This window comes from Hyperolius riggenbachi, chromosome 8 (assembly GCF_040937935.1).
Source record: "Hyperolius riggenbachi isolate aHypRig1 chromosome 8, aHypRig1.pri, whole genome shotgun sequence".
NCBI lineage: Eukaryota > Metazoa > Chordata > Amphibia > Anura > Hyperoliidae > Hyperolius > Hyperolius riggenbachi.
Window position 1 is genome coordinate 89,351,450 of NC_090653.1, and position 15,224 is coordinate 89,366,673.

The window sequence follows — 15,224 nt, forward strand, 5'->3', positions numbered from 1 at the left end:
TGTCTCTTCTCTGTTAAGTATAGTCATTGTGCCAGCTGCATGGGTACATAGTACACCGCTTGTCAGGATGGCCGAGTGGTCTAAGGCGCCAGACTCAAGAGGCTTCTCTTCCCTTCTCATGGGCCTTCTGGTCTCCGAATGGAGGCGTGGGTTCAAATCCCACTTCTGACAGAGCTTTTTCACTTTGTCCATCATGGCACATTGGTCAGGCCTGCCAAAACAAGCTCTTGGGTCTTTTCATTTACTAGGCTCTTCAAAGGGCCTTCTCAACAGCAACCTCACATGGACTTTTGGAAAATCTCGCAGAAAAGGAACAAGGCCGACTTTTTTCTACAAGCTTTCTAACACACGTTTTACAAACTGACAAATTCCATCCCCTTTGGCACACCTACAGTCATATGGGTTAGCTCATCTTCTCTTCTAGTTCACTTCATCAGGATCAGAAGCTTTGGAGGCAATTTGTTTTGCTAAATCTTAAAAGGTTAGTGTACAGGTAAAGTGACAAATATGTAAGGAGACCGAACTCAGGAGATAGTTTTTGGCAATAACTTACAGGTCTTCCCTGTATGTTCTGACCTTTGGTGAAAGAGGTGGGGTTATTCCCTCTTCTGACAAGACTCATTTGTTGAAATTTCAACGGACCCTTCCTTGAAAAGAGTTCAGGTTGCAAGAAAACCAATTGCAGTGTTCCATTTGCGGTGTGGATCATATCTTTTCAGAGGAAATGACAGACATACTTTCCAAATATCAGGCAAGAACTCTTCATATAAATTGGGAACCGAGGCAACCTTTTGAAATTGTTGAGCTTGCAACAAGAAGGAATCGCATCGTGCCACTTGACATGCTGTGTCTGCACCTTTGTAAAAGTCTGGCTTACAGCAGAATTGCAGACAAGGATTTCCTAAATCATATAGGAAATTAATTTTCTCCTGTTAGTAAACAAAATGCTTAGCAGAAAGGGAGATGCTACCATGAATGTTTGAACCCTGGGTCATATAGTTTACTTAGAGTCTCTTCCCAGGTCCATCAGGGTATTGGGTTCAAAGTAAGGCAAAGGTTAGAATCCCAGTGTGGACTAGCAGTGTTTATTTGAGGTTGATGTAAAAACTTTGCTGGGACTTGCACAAGTTGTAAGAAAAGAGTTAGCGTCATTGACATTGTGGTGAAAGCTCAGCAAAAGCAGCCACCTTTGTAGCTGTAAACAGTCAAGGGCAGGGATTGAATGATAAGCATGAGTGAGGAAGCACAGGCTTTTGCAAAGTCTCCGAGGACATTTACAACAAGAGGAGCAAATACTCTACAGAAGTGACAAGAACAGAACTCAACGACCACGAAGGGACTCAAACCCTCTATCTTCTGATCCGAAGTCAGACGCCTTATCCATTAGGCCACGCGGTCTCATGCCTCTTTATGAAGAAACCATTTTCCACTGGAAACAGCCACCGCATAGGAAAAGACGCTCAAGGAGCACAAAGGATTTCATTTGTTAGAGCAGGCACATGACATTGCTGTCTAAGGTATTGCAGTGATCCAAAATGGCAGTTTGATGAGTGTTTTCAGAGAAAAAAACATGCCTTGCAGTGTTCATGAAGTCTTCTAGGTTAAGTTTGTGGTTGTCTCTTCTCTGTTAAGTATAGTCATTGTGCCAGCTGCATGGGTACATAGTACACCGCTTTTCAGGATGGCCGAGTGGTCTAAGGCGCCAGACTCAAGAGGCTTCTCTTCCCTTCTCATGGGTCTTCTGGTCTCCGATTGGAGGCGTTGGTTCAAATCCCACTTCTGACAGAGCTTTTTCACTTTGTCCATCATGGCACATTGGTCAGGCCTGCCAAAACAAGCTCTTGGGTCTTTTCATTTACTAGGCTCTTCAAAGGGCCTTCTCAACAGCAACCTCACATGGACTTTTGTTAAAATCTCGCAGAAAAGGAACAAGGCCGACTTTTTTCTACAAGCTTTCTAACACACGTTTTACAAACTGACAAATTCCATCCCCTTTGGCACACCTACAGTCATATGGGTTAGCTCATCTTCTCTTCTAGTTCACTTCATCAGGATCAGAAGCTTTGGAGGCAATTTGTTTTGCTAAATCTTAAAAGGTTAGTGTACAGGTAAAGTGACAAATATGTAAGGAGACCGAACTCAGGAGATAGGTTTTGGCAATAACTTACAGGTCTTCCCTGTATGTTCTGACCTTTGGTGAAAGAGGTGGGGTTATTCCCTCTTCTGACAAGACTCATTTGTTGAAATTTCAACGGACCCTTCCTTGAAAAGAGTTCAGGTTGCAAGAAAACCAATTGCAGTGTTCCATTTGCGGTGTGGATCATATCTTTTCAGAGAAAATGACAGACATACTTTCCAAATTTCAGGCAAGAACTCTTCATATAAATTGGGAACCGAGGCAACCTTTTGAAATTGTTGAGCTTGCAACAAGAAGGAATCGCATCGTGCTACTTGACATGCTGTGTCTGCACCTTTGTAAAAGTCTGGCTTACAGCAGAATTGCAGACAAGGATTTCCTAAATCATATAGGAAATTAATTTTCTCATGTTAGTAAACAAAATGCTTAGCAGAAAGGGAGATGCCACCATGAATGTTTGAACCCTGGGTCATATAGTTTACTTAGAGTCTCTTCCAAGGTCCATCAGGGTATTGGGTTCAAAGTAAGGCAAAGGTTAGAATCCCAGTGTGGACTAGCAGTGTTTATTTGAGGTTGATGTAAAAACTTTGCTGGGACTTGCACAAGTTGTAAGAAAAGAGTTAGCGTCATTGACATTGTGGTGAAAGCTCAGCAAAAGCAGCCACCTTTGTAGCTGTAAACAGTCAAGGGCAGGGATTGAATGATAAGCATGAGTGAGGAAGCACAGGCTTTTGCAAAGTCTCCGAGGACATTTACAACAAGAGGAGCAAATACTCTACAGAAGTGACAAGAACAGAGCTCAACGACCACGAAGGGACTCGAACCCTCAATCTTCTGATCCGAAGTCAGACGCCTTATCCATTAGGCCACGCGGTCTCATGCCTCTTTATGAAGAAACCATTTTCCACTGGAAACAGCCACCGCAAAGGAAAAGACGCTCAAGGAGCACAAAGGATTTCATTTGTTAGAGCAGGCACATGACATTGCTGTCTAAGGTATTGCAGTGATCCAAAATGGCAGTTTGATGAGTGTTTTCAGAAAAAAAAAACATGCCTTGCAGTGTTCATGAAGTCTTCTAGGCTAAGTTTGTGGTTGTCTCTTCTCTGTTAAGTATAGTCATTGTGCCAGCTGCATGGGTACATAGTACACCGCTTGTCAGGATGGCCGAGTGGTCTAAGGCGCCAGACTCAAGAGGCTTCTCTTCCCTTCTCATGGGCCTTCTGGTTTCCGAATGGAGGCGTGGGTTCAAATCCCACTTCTGACAGAGCTTTTTCACTTTGTCCATCATGGCACATTGGTCAGGCCTGCCAAAACAAGCTCTTGGGTCTTTTCATTTACTAGGCTCTTCAAAGGGCCTTCTCAACAGCAACCTCACATGGACTTTTGGAAAATCTCGCAGAAAAGGAACAAGGCCGACTTTTTTCTACAAGCTTTCTAACACACGTTTTACAAACTGACAAATTCCATCCCCTTTGGCACACCTACAGTCATATGGGTTAGCTCATCTTCTCTTCTAGTTCACTTCATCAGGATCAGAAGCTTTGGAGGCAATTTGTTTTGCTAAATCTTAAAAGGTTAGTGTACAGGTAAAGTGACAAATATGTAAGGAGACCGAACTCAGGAGATAGTTTTTGGCAATAACTTACAGGTCTTCCCTGTATGTTCTGACCTTTGGTGAAAGAGGTGGGGTTATTCCCTCTTCTGACAAGACTCATTTGTTGAAATTTCAACGGACCCTTCCTTGAAAAGAGTTCAGGTTGCAAGAAAACCAATTGCAGTGTTCCATTTGCGGTGTGGATCATATCTTTTCAGAGGAAATGACAGACATACTTTCCAAATATCAGGCAAGAACTCTTCATATAGATTGGGAACCGAGGCAACCTTTTGAAATTGTTGAGCTTGCAACAAGAAGGAATCGCATCGTGCCACTTGACATGCTGTGTCTGCACCTTTGTAAAAGTCTGGCTTACAGCAGAATTGCAGACAAGGATTTCCTAAATCATATAGGAAATTAATTTTCTCCTGTTAGTAAACAAAATGCTTAGCAGAAAGGGAGATGCTACCATGAATGTTTGAACCCTGGGTCATATAGTTTACTTAGAGTCTCTTCCCAGGTCCATCAGGGTATTGGGTTCAAAGTAAGGCAAAGGTTAGAATCCCAGTGTGGACTAGCAGTGTTTATTTGAGGTTGATGTAAAAACTTTGCTGGGACTTGCACAAGTTGTAAGAAAAGAGTTAGCGTCATTGACATTGTGGTGAAAGCTCAGCAAAAGCAGCCACCTTTGTAGCTGTAAACAGTCAAGGGCAGGGATTGAATGATAAGCATGAGTGAGGAAGCACAGGCTTTTGCAAAGTCTCCGAGGACATTTACAACAAGAGGAGCAAATACTCTACAGAAGTGACAAGAACAGAACTCAACGACCACGAAGGGACTCAAACCCTCTATCTTCTGATCCGAAGTCAGACGCCTTATCCATTAGGCCACGCGGTCTCATGCCTCTTTATGAAGAAACCATTTTCCACTGGAAACAGCCACCGCATAGGAAAGGACGCTCAAGGAGCACAAAGGATTTCATTTGTTAGAGCAGGCACATGACATTGCTGTCTAAGGTATTGCAGTGATCCAAAATGGCAGTTTGATGAGTGTTTTCAGAGAAAAAAACATGCCTTGCAGTGTTCATGAAGTCTTCTAGGTTAAGTTTGTGGTTGTCTCTTCTCTGTTAAGTATAGTCATTGTGCCAGCTGCATGGGTACATAGTACACCGCTTTTCAGGATGGCCGAGTGGTCTAAGGCGCCAGACTCAAGAGGCTTCTCTTCCCTTCTCATGGGTCTTCTGGTCTCCGATTGGAGGCGTGGGTTCAAATCCCACTTCTGACAGAGCTTTTTCACTTTGTCCATCATGGCACATTGGTCAGGCCTGCCAAAACAAGCTCTTGGGTCTTTTCATTTACTAGGCTCTTCAAAGGGCCTTCTCAACAGCAACCTCACATGGACTTTTGTTAAAATCTCGCAGAAAAGGAACAAGGCCGACTTTTTTCTACAAGCTTTCTAACACACGTTTTACAAACTGACAAATTCCATCCCCTTTGGCACACCTACAGTCATATGGGTTAGCTCATCTTCTCTTCTAGTTCACTTCATCAGGATCAGAAGCTTTGGAGGCAATTTGTTTTGCTAAATCTTAAAAGGTTAGTGTACTGGTAAAGTGACAAATATGTAAGGAGACCGAACTCAGGAGATAGGTTTTGGCAATAACTTACAGGTCTTCCCTGTATGTTCTGACCTTTGGTGAAAGAGGTGGGGTTATTCCCTCTTCTGACAAGACTCATTTGTTGAAATTTCAACGGACCCTTCCTTGAAAAGAGTTCAGGTTGCAAGAAAACCAATTGCAGTGTTCCATTTGCGGTGTGGATCATATCTTTTCAGAGGAAATGACAGACATACTTTCCAAATTTCAGGCAAGAACTCTTCATATAAATTGGGAACCGAGGCAACCTTTTGAAATTGTTGAGCTTGCAACAAGAAGGAATCGCATCGTGCCACTTGACATGCTGTGTCTGCACCTTTGTAAAAGTCTGGCTTACAGCAGAATTGCAGACAAGGATTTCCTAAATCATATAGGAAATTAATTTTCTCATCTTAGTAAACAAAATGCTTAGCAGAAAGGGAGTTGCCACCATGAATGTTTGAACCCTGGGTCATATAGTTTACTTAGAGTCTCTTCCAAGGTCCATGAGGGTATTGGGTTCAAAGTAAGGCAAAGGTTAGAATCCCAGTGTGGACTAGCAGTGTTTATTTGAGGTTGATGTAAAAACTTTGCTGGGACTTGCACAAGTTGTAAGAAAAGAGTTAGCGTCATTGACATTGTGGTGAAAGCTCAGCAAAAGCAGCCACCTTTGTAGCTGTAAACAGTCAAGGGCAGGGATTGAATGATAAGCATGAGTGAGGAAGCACAGGCTTTTGCAAAGTCTCCGAGGACATTTACAACAAGAGGAGCAAATACTCTACAGAAGTGACAAGAACAGAGCTCAACGACCACGAAGGGACTCGAACCCTCAATCTTCTGATCCGAAGTCAGACGCCTTATCCATTAGGCCACGCGGTCTCATGCCTCTTTATGAAGAAACCATTTTCCACTGGAAACAGCCACCGCATAGGAAAAGACGCTCAAGGAGCACAAAGGATTTCATTTGTTAGAGCAGGCACATGACATTGCTGTCTAAGGTATTGCAGTGATCCAAAATGGCAGTTTGATGAGTGTTTTCAGAAAAAAAAACATGCCTTGCAGTGTTCATGAAGTCTTCTAGGCTAAGTTTGTGGTTGTCTCTTCTCTGTTAAGTATAGTCATTGTGCCAGCTGCATGGGTACAAAGTACACCGCTTGTCAGGATGGCCGAGTGGTCTAAGGCGCCAGACTCAAGAGGCTTCTCTTCCCTTCTCATGGGCCTTCTGGTCTCTGAATGGAGGCGTGGGTTCAAATCCCACTTCTGACAGAGCTTTTTCACTTTGTCCATCATGGCACATTGGTCAGGCCTGCCAAAACAAGCTCTTGGGTCTTTTCATTTACTAGGCTCTTCAAAGGGCCTTCTCAACAGCAACCTCACATGGACTTTTGGAAAATCTCGCAGAAAAGGAACAAGGCCGACTTTTTTCTACAAGCTTTCTAACACACGTTTTACAAACTGACAAATTCCATCCCCTTTGGCACACCTACAGTCATATGGGTTAGCTCATCTTCTCTTCTAGTTCACTTCATCAGGATCAGAAGCTTTGGAGGCAATTTGTTTTGCTAAATCTTAAAAGGTTAGTGTACAGGTAAAGTGACAAATATGTAAGGAGACCGAACTCAGGAGATAGGTTTTGGCAATAACTTACAGGTCTTCCCTGTATGTTCTGACCTTTGGTGAAAGAGGTGGGGTTATTCCCTCTTCTGACAAGACTCATTTGTTGTAATTTCAACGGACCCTTCCTTGAAAAGAGTTCAGGTTGCAAGAAAACCAATTGCAGTGTTCCATTTGCGGTGTGGATCATATCTTTTCAGAGGAAATGACAGACATACTTTCCAAATTTCAGGCAAGAACTCTTCATATAAATTGGGAACCGAGGCAACCTTTTGAAATTGTTGAGCTTGCAACAAGAAGGAATCGCATCGTGCCACTTGACATGCTGTGTCTGCACCTTTGTAAAAGTCTGGCTTACAGCAGAATTGCAGACAAGGATTTCCTAAATCATATAGGAAATTAATTTTCTCATGTTAGTAAACAAAATGCTTAGCAGAAAGGGAGATGCCACCATGAATGTTTGAACCCTGGGTCATATAGTTTACTTAGAGTCTCTTCCAAGGTCCATCAGGGTATTGGGTTCAAAGTAAGGCAAAGGTTAGAATCCCAGTGTGGACTAGCAGTGTTTATTTGAGGTTGATGTAAAAACTTTGCTGGGACTTGCACAAGTTGTAAGAAAAGAGTTAGCGTCATTGACATTGTGGTGAAAGCTCAGCAAAAGCAGCCACCTTTGTAGCTGTAAACAGTCAAGGGCAGGGATTGAATGATAAGCATGAGTGAGGAAGCACAGGCTTTTGCAAAGTCTCCGAGGACATTTACAACAAGAGGAGCAAATACTCTACAGAAGTGACAAGAACAGAGCTCAACGACCACGAAGGGACTCGAACCCTCAATCTTCTGATCCGAAGTCAGACGCCTTATCCATTAGGCCACGCGGTCTCATGCCTCTTTATGAAGAAACCATTTTCCACTGGAAACAGCCACCGCATAGGAAAAGACGCTCAAGGAGCACAAAGGATTTCATTTGTTAGAGCAGGCACATGACATTGCTGTCTAAGGTATTGCAGTGATCCAAAATGGCAGTTTGATGAGTGTTTTCAGAAAAAAAAAACATGCCTTGCAGTGTTCATGAAGTCTTCTAGGCTAAGTTTGTGGTTGTCTCTTCTCTGTTAAGTATAGTCATTGTGCCAGCTGCATGGGTACATAGTACACCGCTTGTCAGGATGGCCGAGTGGTCTAAGGCGCCAGACTCAAAAGGCTTCTCTTCCCTTCTCATGGGCCTTCTGGTCTCCGAATGGAGGTGTGGGTTCAAATCCCACTTCTGACAGAGCTTTTTCACTTTGTCCATCATGGCACATTGGTCAGGCCTGCCAAAACAAGCTCTTGGGTCTTTTCATTTACTAGGCTCTTCAAAGGGCCTTCTCAACAGCAACCTCACATGGACTTTTGGAAAATCTCGCAGAAAAGGAACAAGGCCGACTTTTTTCTACAAGCTTTCTAACACACGTTTTACAAACTGACAAATTCCATCCCCTTTGGCACACCTACAGTCATATGGGTTAGCTCATCTTCTCTTCTAGTTCACTTCATCAGGATCAGAAGCTTTGGAGGCAATTTGTTTTGCTAAATCTTAAAAGGTTAGTGTACAGGTAAAGTGACAAATATGTAAGGAGACCGAACTCAGGAGATAGGTTTTGGCAATAACTTACAGGTCTTCCCTGTATGTTCTGACCTTTGGTGAAAGAGGTGGGGTTATTCCCTCTTCTGACAAGACTCATTTGTTGTAATTTCAACGGACCCTTCCTTGAAAAGAGTTCAGGTTGCAAGAAAACCAATTGCAGTGTTCCATTTGCGGTGTGGATCATATCTTTTCAGAGGAAATGACAGACATACTTTCCAAATTTCAGGCAAGAACTCTTCATATAAATTGGGAACCGAGGCAACCTTTTGAAATTGTTGAGCTTGCAACAAGAAGGAATCGCATCGTGCCACTTGACATGCTGTGTCTGCACCTTTGTAAAAGTCTGGCTTACAGCAGAATTGCAGACAAGGATTTCCTAAATCATATAGGAAATTAATTTTCTCATGTTAGTAAACAAAATGCTTAGCAGAAAGGGAGATGCCACCATGAATGTTTGAACCCTGGGTCATATAGTTTACTTAGAGTCTCTTCCAAGGTCCATCAGGGTATTGGGTTCAAAGTAAGGCAAAGGTTAGAATCCCAGTGTGGACTAGCAGTGTTTATTTGAGGTTGATGTAAAAACTTTGCTGGGACTTGCACAAGTTGTAAGAAAAGAGTTAGCGTCATTGACATTGTGGTGAAAGCTCAGCAAAAGCAGCCACCTTTGTAGCTGTAAACAGTCAAGGGCAGGGATTGAATGATAAGCATGAGTGAGGAAGCACAGGCTTTTGCAAAGTCTCCGAGGACATTTACAACAAGAGGAGCAAATACTCTACAGAAGTGACAAGAACAGAGCTCAACAACCACGAAGGGACTCGAACCCTCAATCTTCTGATCCGAAGTCAGACGCCTTATCCATTAGGCCACGCGGTCTCATGCCTCTTTATGAAGAAACCATTTTCCACTGGAAACAGCCACCGCATAGGAAAAGACGCTCAAGGAGCACAAAGGATTTCATTTGTTAGAGCAGGCACATGACATTGCTGTCTAAGGTATTGCAGTGATCCAAAATGGCAGTTTGATGAGTGTTTTCAGAAAAAAAAAACATGCCTTGCAGTGTTCATGAAGTCTTCTAGGCTAAGTTTGTGGTTGTCTCTTCTCTGTTAAGTATAGTCATTGTGCCAGCTGCATGGGTACATAGTACACCGCTTGTCAGGATGGCCGAGTGGTCTAAGGCGCCAGACTCAAGAGGCTTCTCTTCCCTTCTCATGGGCCTTCTGGTCTCCGAATGGAGGTGTGGGTTCAAATCCCACTTCTGACAGAGCTTTTTCACTTTGTCCATCATGGCACATTGGTCAGGCCTGCCAAAACAAGCTCTTGGGTCTTTTCATTTACTAGGCTCTTCAAAGGGCCTTCTCAACAGCAACCTCACATGGACTTTTGGAAAATCTCGCAGAAAAGGAACAAGGCCGACTTTTTTCTACAAGCTTTCTAACACACGTTTTACAAACTGACAAATTCCATCCCCTTTGGCACACCTACAGTCATATGGGTTAGCTCATCTTCTCTTCTAGTTCACTTCATCAGGATCAGAAGCTTTGGAGGCAATTTGTTTTGCTAAATCTTAAAAGGTTAGTGTACAGGTAAAGTGACAAATATGTAAGGAGACCGAACTCAGGAGATAGGTTTTGGCAATAACTTACAGGTCTTCCCTGTATGTTCTGACCTTTGGTGAAAGAGGTGGGGTTATTCCCTCTTCTGACAAGACTCATTTGTTGAAATTTCAACGGACCCTTCCTTGAAAAGAGTTCAGGTTGCAAGAAAACCAATTGCAGTGTTCCATTTGCGGTGTGGATCATATCTTTTCAGAGGAAATGACAGACATACTTTCCAAATTTCAGGCAAGAACTCTTCATATAAATTGGGAACCGAGGCAACCTTTTGAAATTGTTGAGCTTGCAACAAGAAGGAATCGCATCGTGCTACTTGACATGCTGTGTCTGCACCTTTGTAAAAGTCTGGCTTACAGCAGAATTGCAGACAAGGATTTCCTAAATCATATAGGAAATTAATTTTCTCATGTTAGTAAACAAAATGCTTAGCAGAAAGGGAGATGCCACCATGAATGTTTGAACCCTGGGTCATATAGTTTACTTAGAGTTTCTTCCAAGGTCCATCAGGGTATTGGGTTCAAAGTAAGGCAAAGGTTAGAATCCCAGTGTGGACTAGCAGTGTTTATTTGAGGTTGATGTAAAAACTTTGCTGGGACTTGCACAAGTTGTAAGAAAAGAGTTAGCGTCATTGACATTGTGGTGAAAGCTCAGCAAAAGCAGCCACCTTTGTAGCTGTAAACAGTCAAGGGCAGGGATTGAATGATAAGCATGAGTGAGGAAGCACAGGCTTTTGCAAAGTCTCCGAGGACATTTACAACAAGAGGAGCAAATACTCTACAGAAGTGACAAGAACAGAACTCAACGACCACAAAGGGACTCGAACCCTCAATCTTCTGATCCGAAGTCAGACGCCTTATCCATTAGGCCACGCGGTCTCATGCCTCTTTATGAAGAATCCATTTTCCACTGGAAACAGCCACCGCATAGGAAAAGACGCTCAAGGAGCACAAAGGATTTCATTTGTTAGAGCAGGCACATGACATTGCAGTCTAAGGTATTGCAGTGATCCAAAATGGCAGTTTGATGAGTGTTTTCAGAGAAAAAAACATGCCTTGCAGTGTTCATGAAGTCTTCTAGGCTAAGTTTGTGGTTGTCTCTTCTCTGTTAAGTATAGTCATTGTGCCAGCTGCATGGGTACATAGTACACCGCTTGTCAGGATGGCCGAGTGGTCTAAGGCGCCAGACTCAAGAGGCTTCTCTTCCCTTCTCATGGGCCTTCTGGTCTCCGAATGGAGGCGTGGGTTCAAATCCCACTTCTGACAGAGCTTTTTCACTTTGTCCATCATGGCACATTGGTCAGGCCTGCCAAAACAAGCTCTTGGGTCTTTTCATTTACTAGGCTCTTCAAAGGGCCTTCTCAACAGCAACCTCACATGGACTTTTGGAAAATCTCGCAGAAAAGGAACAAGGCCGACTTTTTTCTACAAGCTTTCTAACACACGTTTTACAAACTGACAAATTCCATCCCCTTTGGCACACCTACAGTCATATGGGTTAGCTCATCTTCTCTTCTAGTTCACTTCATCAGGATCAGAAGCTTTGGAGGCAATTTGTTTTGCTAAATCTTAAAAGGTTAGTGTACAGGTAAAGTGACAAATATGTAAGGAAACCGAACTCAGGAGATAGGTTTTGGCAATAACTTACAGGTCTTCCCTGTATGTTCTGACCTTTGGTGAAAGAGGTAGGGTTATTCCCTCTTCTGACAAGACTCATTTGTTGAAATTTCAACGGACCCTTCCTTGAAAAGAGTTCAGGTTGCAAGAAAACCAATTGCAGTGCTCCATTTGCGGTGTGGATCATATCTTTTCAGAGAAAATGACAGACATACTTTCCAAATTTCAGGCAAGAACTCTTCATATAAATTGGGAACCGAGGCAACCTTTTGAAATTGTTGAGCTTGCAACAAGAAGGAATCGCATCGTGCTACTTGACATGCTGTGTCTGCACCTTTGTAAAAGTCTGGCTTACAGCAGAATTGCAGACAAGGATTTCCTAAATCATATAGGAAATTAATTTTCTCATGTTAGTAAACAAAATGCTTAGCAGAAAGGGAGATGCTACCATGAATGTTTGAACCCTGGGTCATATAGTTTACTTAGAGTTTCTTCCAAGGTCCATCAGGGTATTGGGTTCAAAGTAAGGCAAAGGTTAGAATCCCAGTGTGGACTAGCAGTGTTTATTTGAGGTTGATGTAAAAACTTTGCTGGGACTTGCACAAGTTGTAAGAAAAGAGTTAGCGTCATTGACATTGTGGTGAAAGCTCAGCAAAAGCAGCCACCTTTGTAGCTGTAAACAGTCAAGGGCAAGGATTGAATGATAAGCATGAGTGAGGAAGCACAAACTTTTGCAAAGTCTCCGAGGACATTTACAACAAGAGGAGCAAATACTCTACAGAAGTGACAAGAACAGAACTCAACGACCACGAAGGGACTCGAACCCTCAATCTTCTGATCCGAAGTCAGACGCCTTATCCATTAGGCCACGCGGTCTCATGCCTCTTTATGAAGAATCCATTTTCCACTGGAAACAGCCACCGCATAGGAAAAGACGCTCAAGGAGCACAAAGGATTTCATTTGTTAGAGCAGGCACATGACATTGCAGTCTAAGGTATTGCAGTGATCCAAAATGGCAGTTTGATGAGTGTTTTCAGAGAAAAAAACATGCCTTGCAGTGTTCATGAAGTCTTCTAGGCTAAGTTTGTGGTTGTCTCTTCTCTGTTAAGTATAGTCATTGTGCCAGCTGCATGGGTACATAGTACACCGCTTGTCAGGATGGCCGAGTGGTCTAAGGCGCCAGACTCAAGAGGCTTCTCTTCCCTTCTCATGGGCCTTCTGGTCTCCGATTGGAGGCGTGGGTTCAAATCCCACTTCTGACAGAGCTTTTTCACTTTGTCCATCATGGCACATTGGTCAGGCCTGCCAAAACAAGCTCTTGGGTCTTTTCTTTTACTAGGCTCTTCAAAGGGCCTTCTCAACAGCAACCTCACATGGACTTTTGGAAAATCTCGCAGAAAAGGAACAAGGCCGACTTTTTTCTACAAGCTTTCTAACACACGTTTTACAAACTGACAAATTCCATCCCCTTTGGCACACCTACAGTCATATGGGTTAGCTCATCTTCTCTTCTAGTTCACTTCATCAGGATCAGAAGCTTTGGAGGCAATTTGTTTTGCTAAATCTTAAAAGGTTAGTGTACAGGTAAAGTGACAAATATGTAAGGAGACCGAACTCAGGAGATAGGTTTTGGCAATAACTTACAGGTCTTCCCTGTATGTTCTGACCTTTGGTGAAAGAGGTGGGGTTATTCCCTCTTCTGACAAGACTCATTTGTTGTAATTTCAACGGACCCTTCCTTGAAAAGAGTTCAGGTTGCAAGAAAACCAATTGCAGTGTTCCATTTGCGGTGTGGATCATATCTTTTCAGAGGAAATGACAGACATACTTTCCAAATTTCAGGCAAGAACTCTTCATATAAATTGGGAACCGAGGCAACCTTTTGAAATTGTTGAGCTTGCAACAAGAAGGAATCGCATCGTGCCACTTGACATGCTGTGTCTGCACCTTTGTAAAAGTCTGGCTTACAGCAGAATTGCAGACAAGGATTTCCTAAATCATATAGGAAATTAATTTTCTCATGTTAGTAAACAAAATGCTTAGCAGAAAGGGAGATGCCACCATGAATGTTTGAACCCTGGGTCATATAGTTTACTTAGAGTCTCTTCCAAGGTCCATCAGGGTATTGGGTTCAAAGTAAGGCAAAGGTTAGAATCCCAGTGTGGACTAGCAGTGTTTATTTGAGGTTGATGTAAAAACTTTGCTGGGACTTGCACAAGTTGTAAGAAAAGAGTTAGCGTCATTGACATTGTGGTGAAAGCTCAGCAAAAGCAGCCACCTTTGTAGCTGTAAACAGTCAAGGGCAGGGATTGAATGATAAGCATGAGTGAGGAAGCACAGGCTTTTGCAAAGTCTCCGAGGACATTTACAACAAGAGGAGCAAATACTCTACAGAAGTGACAAGAACAGAGCTCAACGACCACGAAGGGACTCGAACCCTCAATCTTCTGATCCGAAGTCAGACGCCTTATCCATTAGGCCACGCGGTCTCATGCCTCTTTATGAAGAAACCATTTTCCACTGGAAACAGCCACCGCATAGGAAAAGACGCTCAAGGAGCACAAAGGATTTCATTTGTTAGAGCAGGCACATGACATTGCAGTCTAAGGTATTGCAGTGATCCAAAATGGCAGTTTGATGAGTGTTTTCAGAGAAAAAAACATGCCTTGCAGTGTTCATGAAGTCTTCTAGGCTAAGTTTGTGGTTGTCTCTTCTCTGTTAAGTATAGTCATTGTGCCAGCTGCATGGGTACGTAGTACACCGCTTGTCAGGATGGCCGAGTGGTCTAAGGCGCCAGACTCAAGAGGCTTCTCTTCCCTTCTCATGGGCCTTCTGGTCTCCGATTGGAGGCGTGGGTTCAAATCCCACTTCTGACAGAGCTTTTTCACTTTGTCCATCATGGCACATTGGTCAGGCCTGCCAAAACAAGCTCTTGGGTCTTTTCATTTACTAGGCTCTTCAAAGGGCCTTCTCAACAGCAACCTCACATGGACTTTTGGAAAATCTCGCAGAAAAGGAACAAGGCCGACTTTTTTCTACAAGCTTTCTAACACACGTTTTACAAACTGACAAATTCCATCCCCTTTGGCACACCTACAGTCATATGGGTTAGCTCATCTTCTCTTCTAGTTCACTTCATCAGGATCAGAAGCTTTGGAGGCAATTTGTTTTGCTAAATCTTAAAAGGTTAGTGTACAGGTAAAGTGACAAATATGTAAGGAGACCGAACTCAGGAGATAGGTTTTGGCAATAACTTACAGGTCTTCCCTGTATGTTCTGACCTTTGGTGAAAGAGGTGGGGTTATTCCCTCTTCTGACAAGACTCATTTGTTGAAATTTCAACGGACCCTTCCTTGAAAAGAGTTCAGGTTGCAAGAAAACCAATTGCAGTGTTCCAT

The 15,224-nt window shown here is 43.1% G+C and overlaps 19 non-coding genes across 19 annotated transcripts; 10 read left to right on the forward strand and 9 right to left on the reverse strand.

Annotated features, from left to right (window-relative positions):
• The first annotated feature begins 61 nt into the window (after nucleotides 1-61).
• Nucleotides 62-171, forward strand: TRNAL-CAA (transfer RNA leucine (anticodon CAA)). The gene is made up of 2 exons: nucleotides 62-99; nucleotides 126-171. It is a non-coding gene; the product is annotated as a tRNA-Leu (tRNA).
• Nucleotides 172-1,325: 1,154 nt separating this feature from the next.
• Nucleotides 1,326-1,398, reverse strand: TRNAR-UCG (transfer RNA arginine (anticodon UCG)). The gene has a single exon. It is a non-coding gene; the product is annotated as a tRNA-Arg (tRNA).
• A 277-nt stretch (nucleotides 1,399-1,675) lies between these two features.
• On the forward strand, nucleotides 1,676-1,785 carry TRNAL-CAA (transfer RNA leucine (anticodon CAA)). Its single transcript has 2 exons — nucleotides 1,676-1,713; nucleotides 1,740-1,785. It is a non-coding gene; the product is annotated as a tRNA-Leu (tRNA).
• A 1,155-nt stretch (nucleotides 1,786-2,940) lies between these two features.
• On the reverse strand, nucleotides 2,941-3,013 carry TRNAR-UCG (transfer RNA arginine (anticodon UCG)). Its single transcript has one exon. It is a non-coding gene; the product is annotated as a tRNA-Arg (tRNA).
• A 278-nt stretch (nucleotides 3,014-3,291) lies between these two features.
• On the forward strand, nucleotides 3,292-3,401 carry TRNAL-CAA (transfer RNA leucine (anticodon CAA)). Its single transcript has 2 exons — nucleotides 3,292-3,329; nucleotides 3,356-3,401. It is a non-coding gene; the product is annotated as a tRNA-Leu (tRNA).
• Nucleotides 3,402-4,555: 1,154 nt separating this feature from the next.
• Nucleotides 4,556-4,628, reverse strand: TRNAR-UCG (transfer RNA arginine (anticodon UCG)). Its single transcript has one exon. It is a non-coding gene; the product is annotated as a tRNA-Arg (tRNA).
• A 277-nt stretch (nucleotides 4,629-4,905) lies between these two features.
• On the forward strand, nucleotides 4,906-5,015 carry TRNAL-CAA (transfer RNA leucine (anticodon CAA)). The gene is made up of 2 exons: nucleotides 4,906-4,943; nucleotides 4,970-5,015. It is a non-coding gene; the product is annotated as a tRNA-Leu (tRNA).
• A 1,155-nt stretch (nucleotides 5,016-6,170) lies between these two features.
• On the reverse strand, nucleotides 6,171-6,243 carry TRNAR-UCG (transfer RNA arginine (anticodon UCG)). Its single transcript has one exon. It is a non-coding gene; the product is annotated as a tRNA-Arg (tRNA).
• Nucleotides 6,244-6,520: 277 nt separating this feature from the next.
• TRNAL-CAA (transfer RNA leucine (anticodon CAA)) lies at nucleotides 6,521-6,630 on the forward strand. The gene is made up of 2 exons: nucleotides 6,521-6,558; nucleotides 6,585-6,630. It is a non-coding gene; the product is annotated as a tRNA-Leu (tRNA).
• A 1,154-nt stretch (nucleotides 6,631-7,784) lies between these two features.
• On the reverse strand, nucleotides 7,785-7,857 carry TRNAR-UCG (transfer RNA arginine (anticodon UCG)). Its single transcript has one exon. It is a non-coding gene; the product is annotated as a tRNA-Arg (tRNA).
• Nucleotides 7,858-8,135: 278 nt separating this feature from the next.
• On the forward strand, nucleotides 8,136-8,245 carry TRNAL-CAA (transfer RNA leucine (anticodon CAA)). Its single transcript has 2 exons — nucleotides 8,136-8,173; nucleotides 8,200-8,245. It is a non-coding gene; the product is annotated as a tRNA-Leu (tRNA).
• A 1,154-nt stretch (nucleotides 8,246-9,399) lies between these two features.
• Nucleotides 9,400-9,472, reverse strand: TRNAR-UCG (transfer RNA arginine (anticodon UCG)). The gene has a single exon. It is a non-coding gene; the product is annotated as a tRNA-Arg (tRNA).
• Nucleotides 9,473-9,750: 278 nt separating this feature from the next.
• TRNAL-CAA (transfer RNA leucine (anticodon CAA)) lies at nucleotides 9,751-9,860 on the forward strand. Its single transcript has 2 exons — nucleotides 9,751-9,788; nucleotides 9,815-9,860. It is a non-coding gene; the product is annotated as a tRNA-Leu (tRNA).
• A 1,154-nt stretch (nucleotides 9,861-11,014) lies between these two features.
• Nucleotides 11,015-11,087, reverse strand: TRNAR-UCG (transfer RNA arginine (anticodon UCG)). The gene has a single exon. It is a non-coding gene; the product is annotated as a tRNA-Arg (tRNA).
• A 277-nt stretch (nucleotides 11,088-11,364) lies between these two features.
• On the forward strand, nucleotides 11,365-11,474 carry TRNAL-CAA (transfer RNA leucine (anticodon CAA)). The gene is made up of 2 exons: nucleotides 11,365-11,402; nucleotides 11,429-11,474. It is a non-coding gene; the product is annotated as a tRNA-Leu (tRNA).
• Nucleotides 11,475-12,628: 1,154 nt separating this feature from the next.
• On the reverse strand, nucleotides 12,629-12,701 carry TRNAR-UCG (transfer RNA arginine (anticodon UCG)). Its single transcript has one exon. It is a non-coding gene; the product is annotated as a tRNA-Arg (tRNA).
• Nucleotides 12,702-12,978: 277 nt separating this feature from the next.
• Nucleotides 12,979-13,088, forward strand: TRNAL-CAA (transfer RNA leucine (anticodon CAA)). The gene is made up of 2 exons: nucleotides 12,979-13,016; nucleotides 13,043-13,088. It is a non-coding gene; the product is annotated as a tRNA-Leu (tRNA).
• A 1,154-nt stretch (nucleotides 13,089-14,242) lies between these two features.
• On the reverse strand, nucleotides 14,243-14,315 carry TRNAR-UCG (transfer RNA arginine (anticodon UCG)). Its single transcript has one exon. It is a non-coding gene; the product is annotated as a tRNA-Arg (tRNA).
• A 277-nt stretch (nucleotides 14,316-14,592) lies between these two features.
• Nucleotides 14,593-14,702, forward strand: TRNAL-CAA (transfer RNA leucine (anticodon CAA)). The gene is made up of 2 exons: nucleotides 14,593-14,630; nucleotides 14,657-14,702. It is a non-coding gene; the product is annotated as a tRNA-Leu (tRNA).
• The last annotated feature ends 522 nt before the right edge of the window (nucleotides 14,703-15,224 follow it).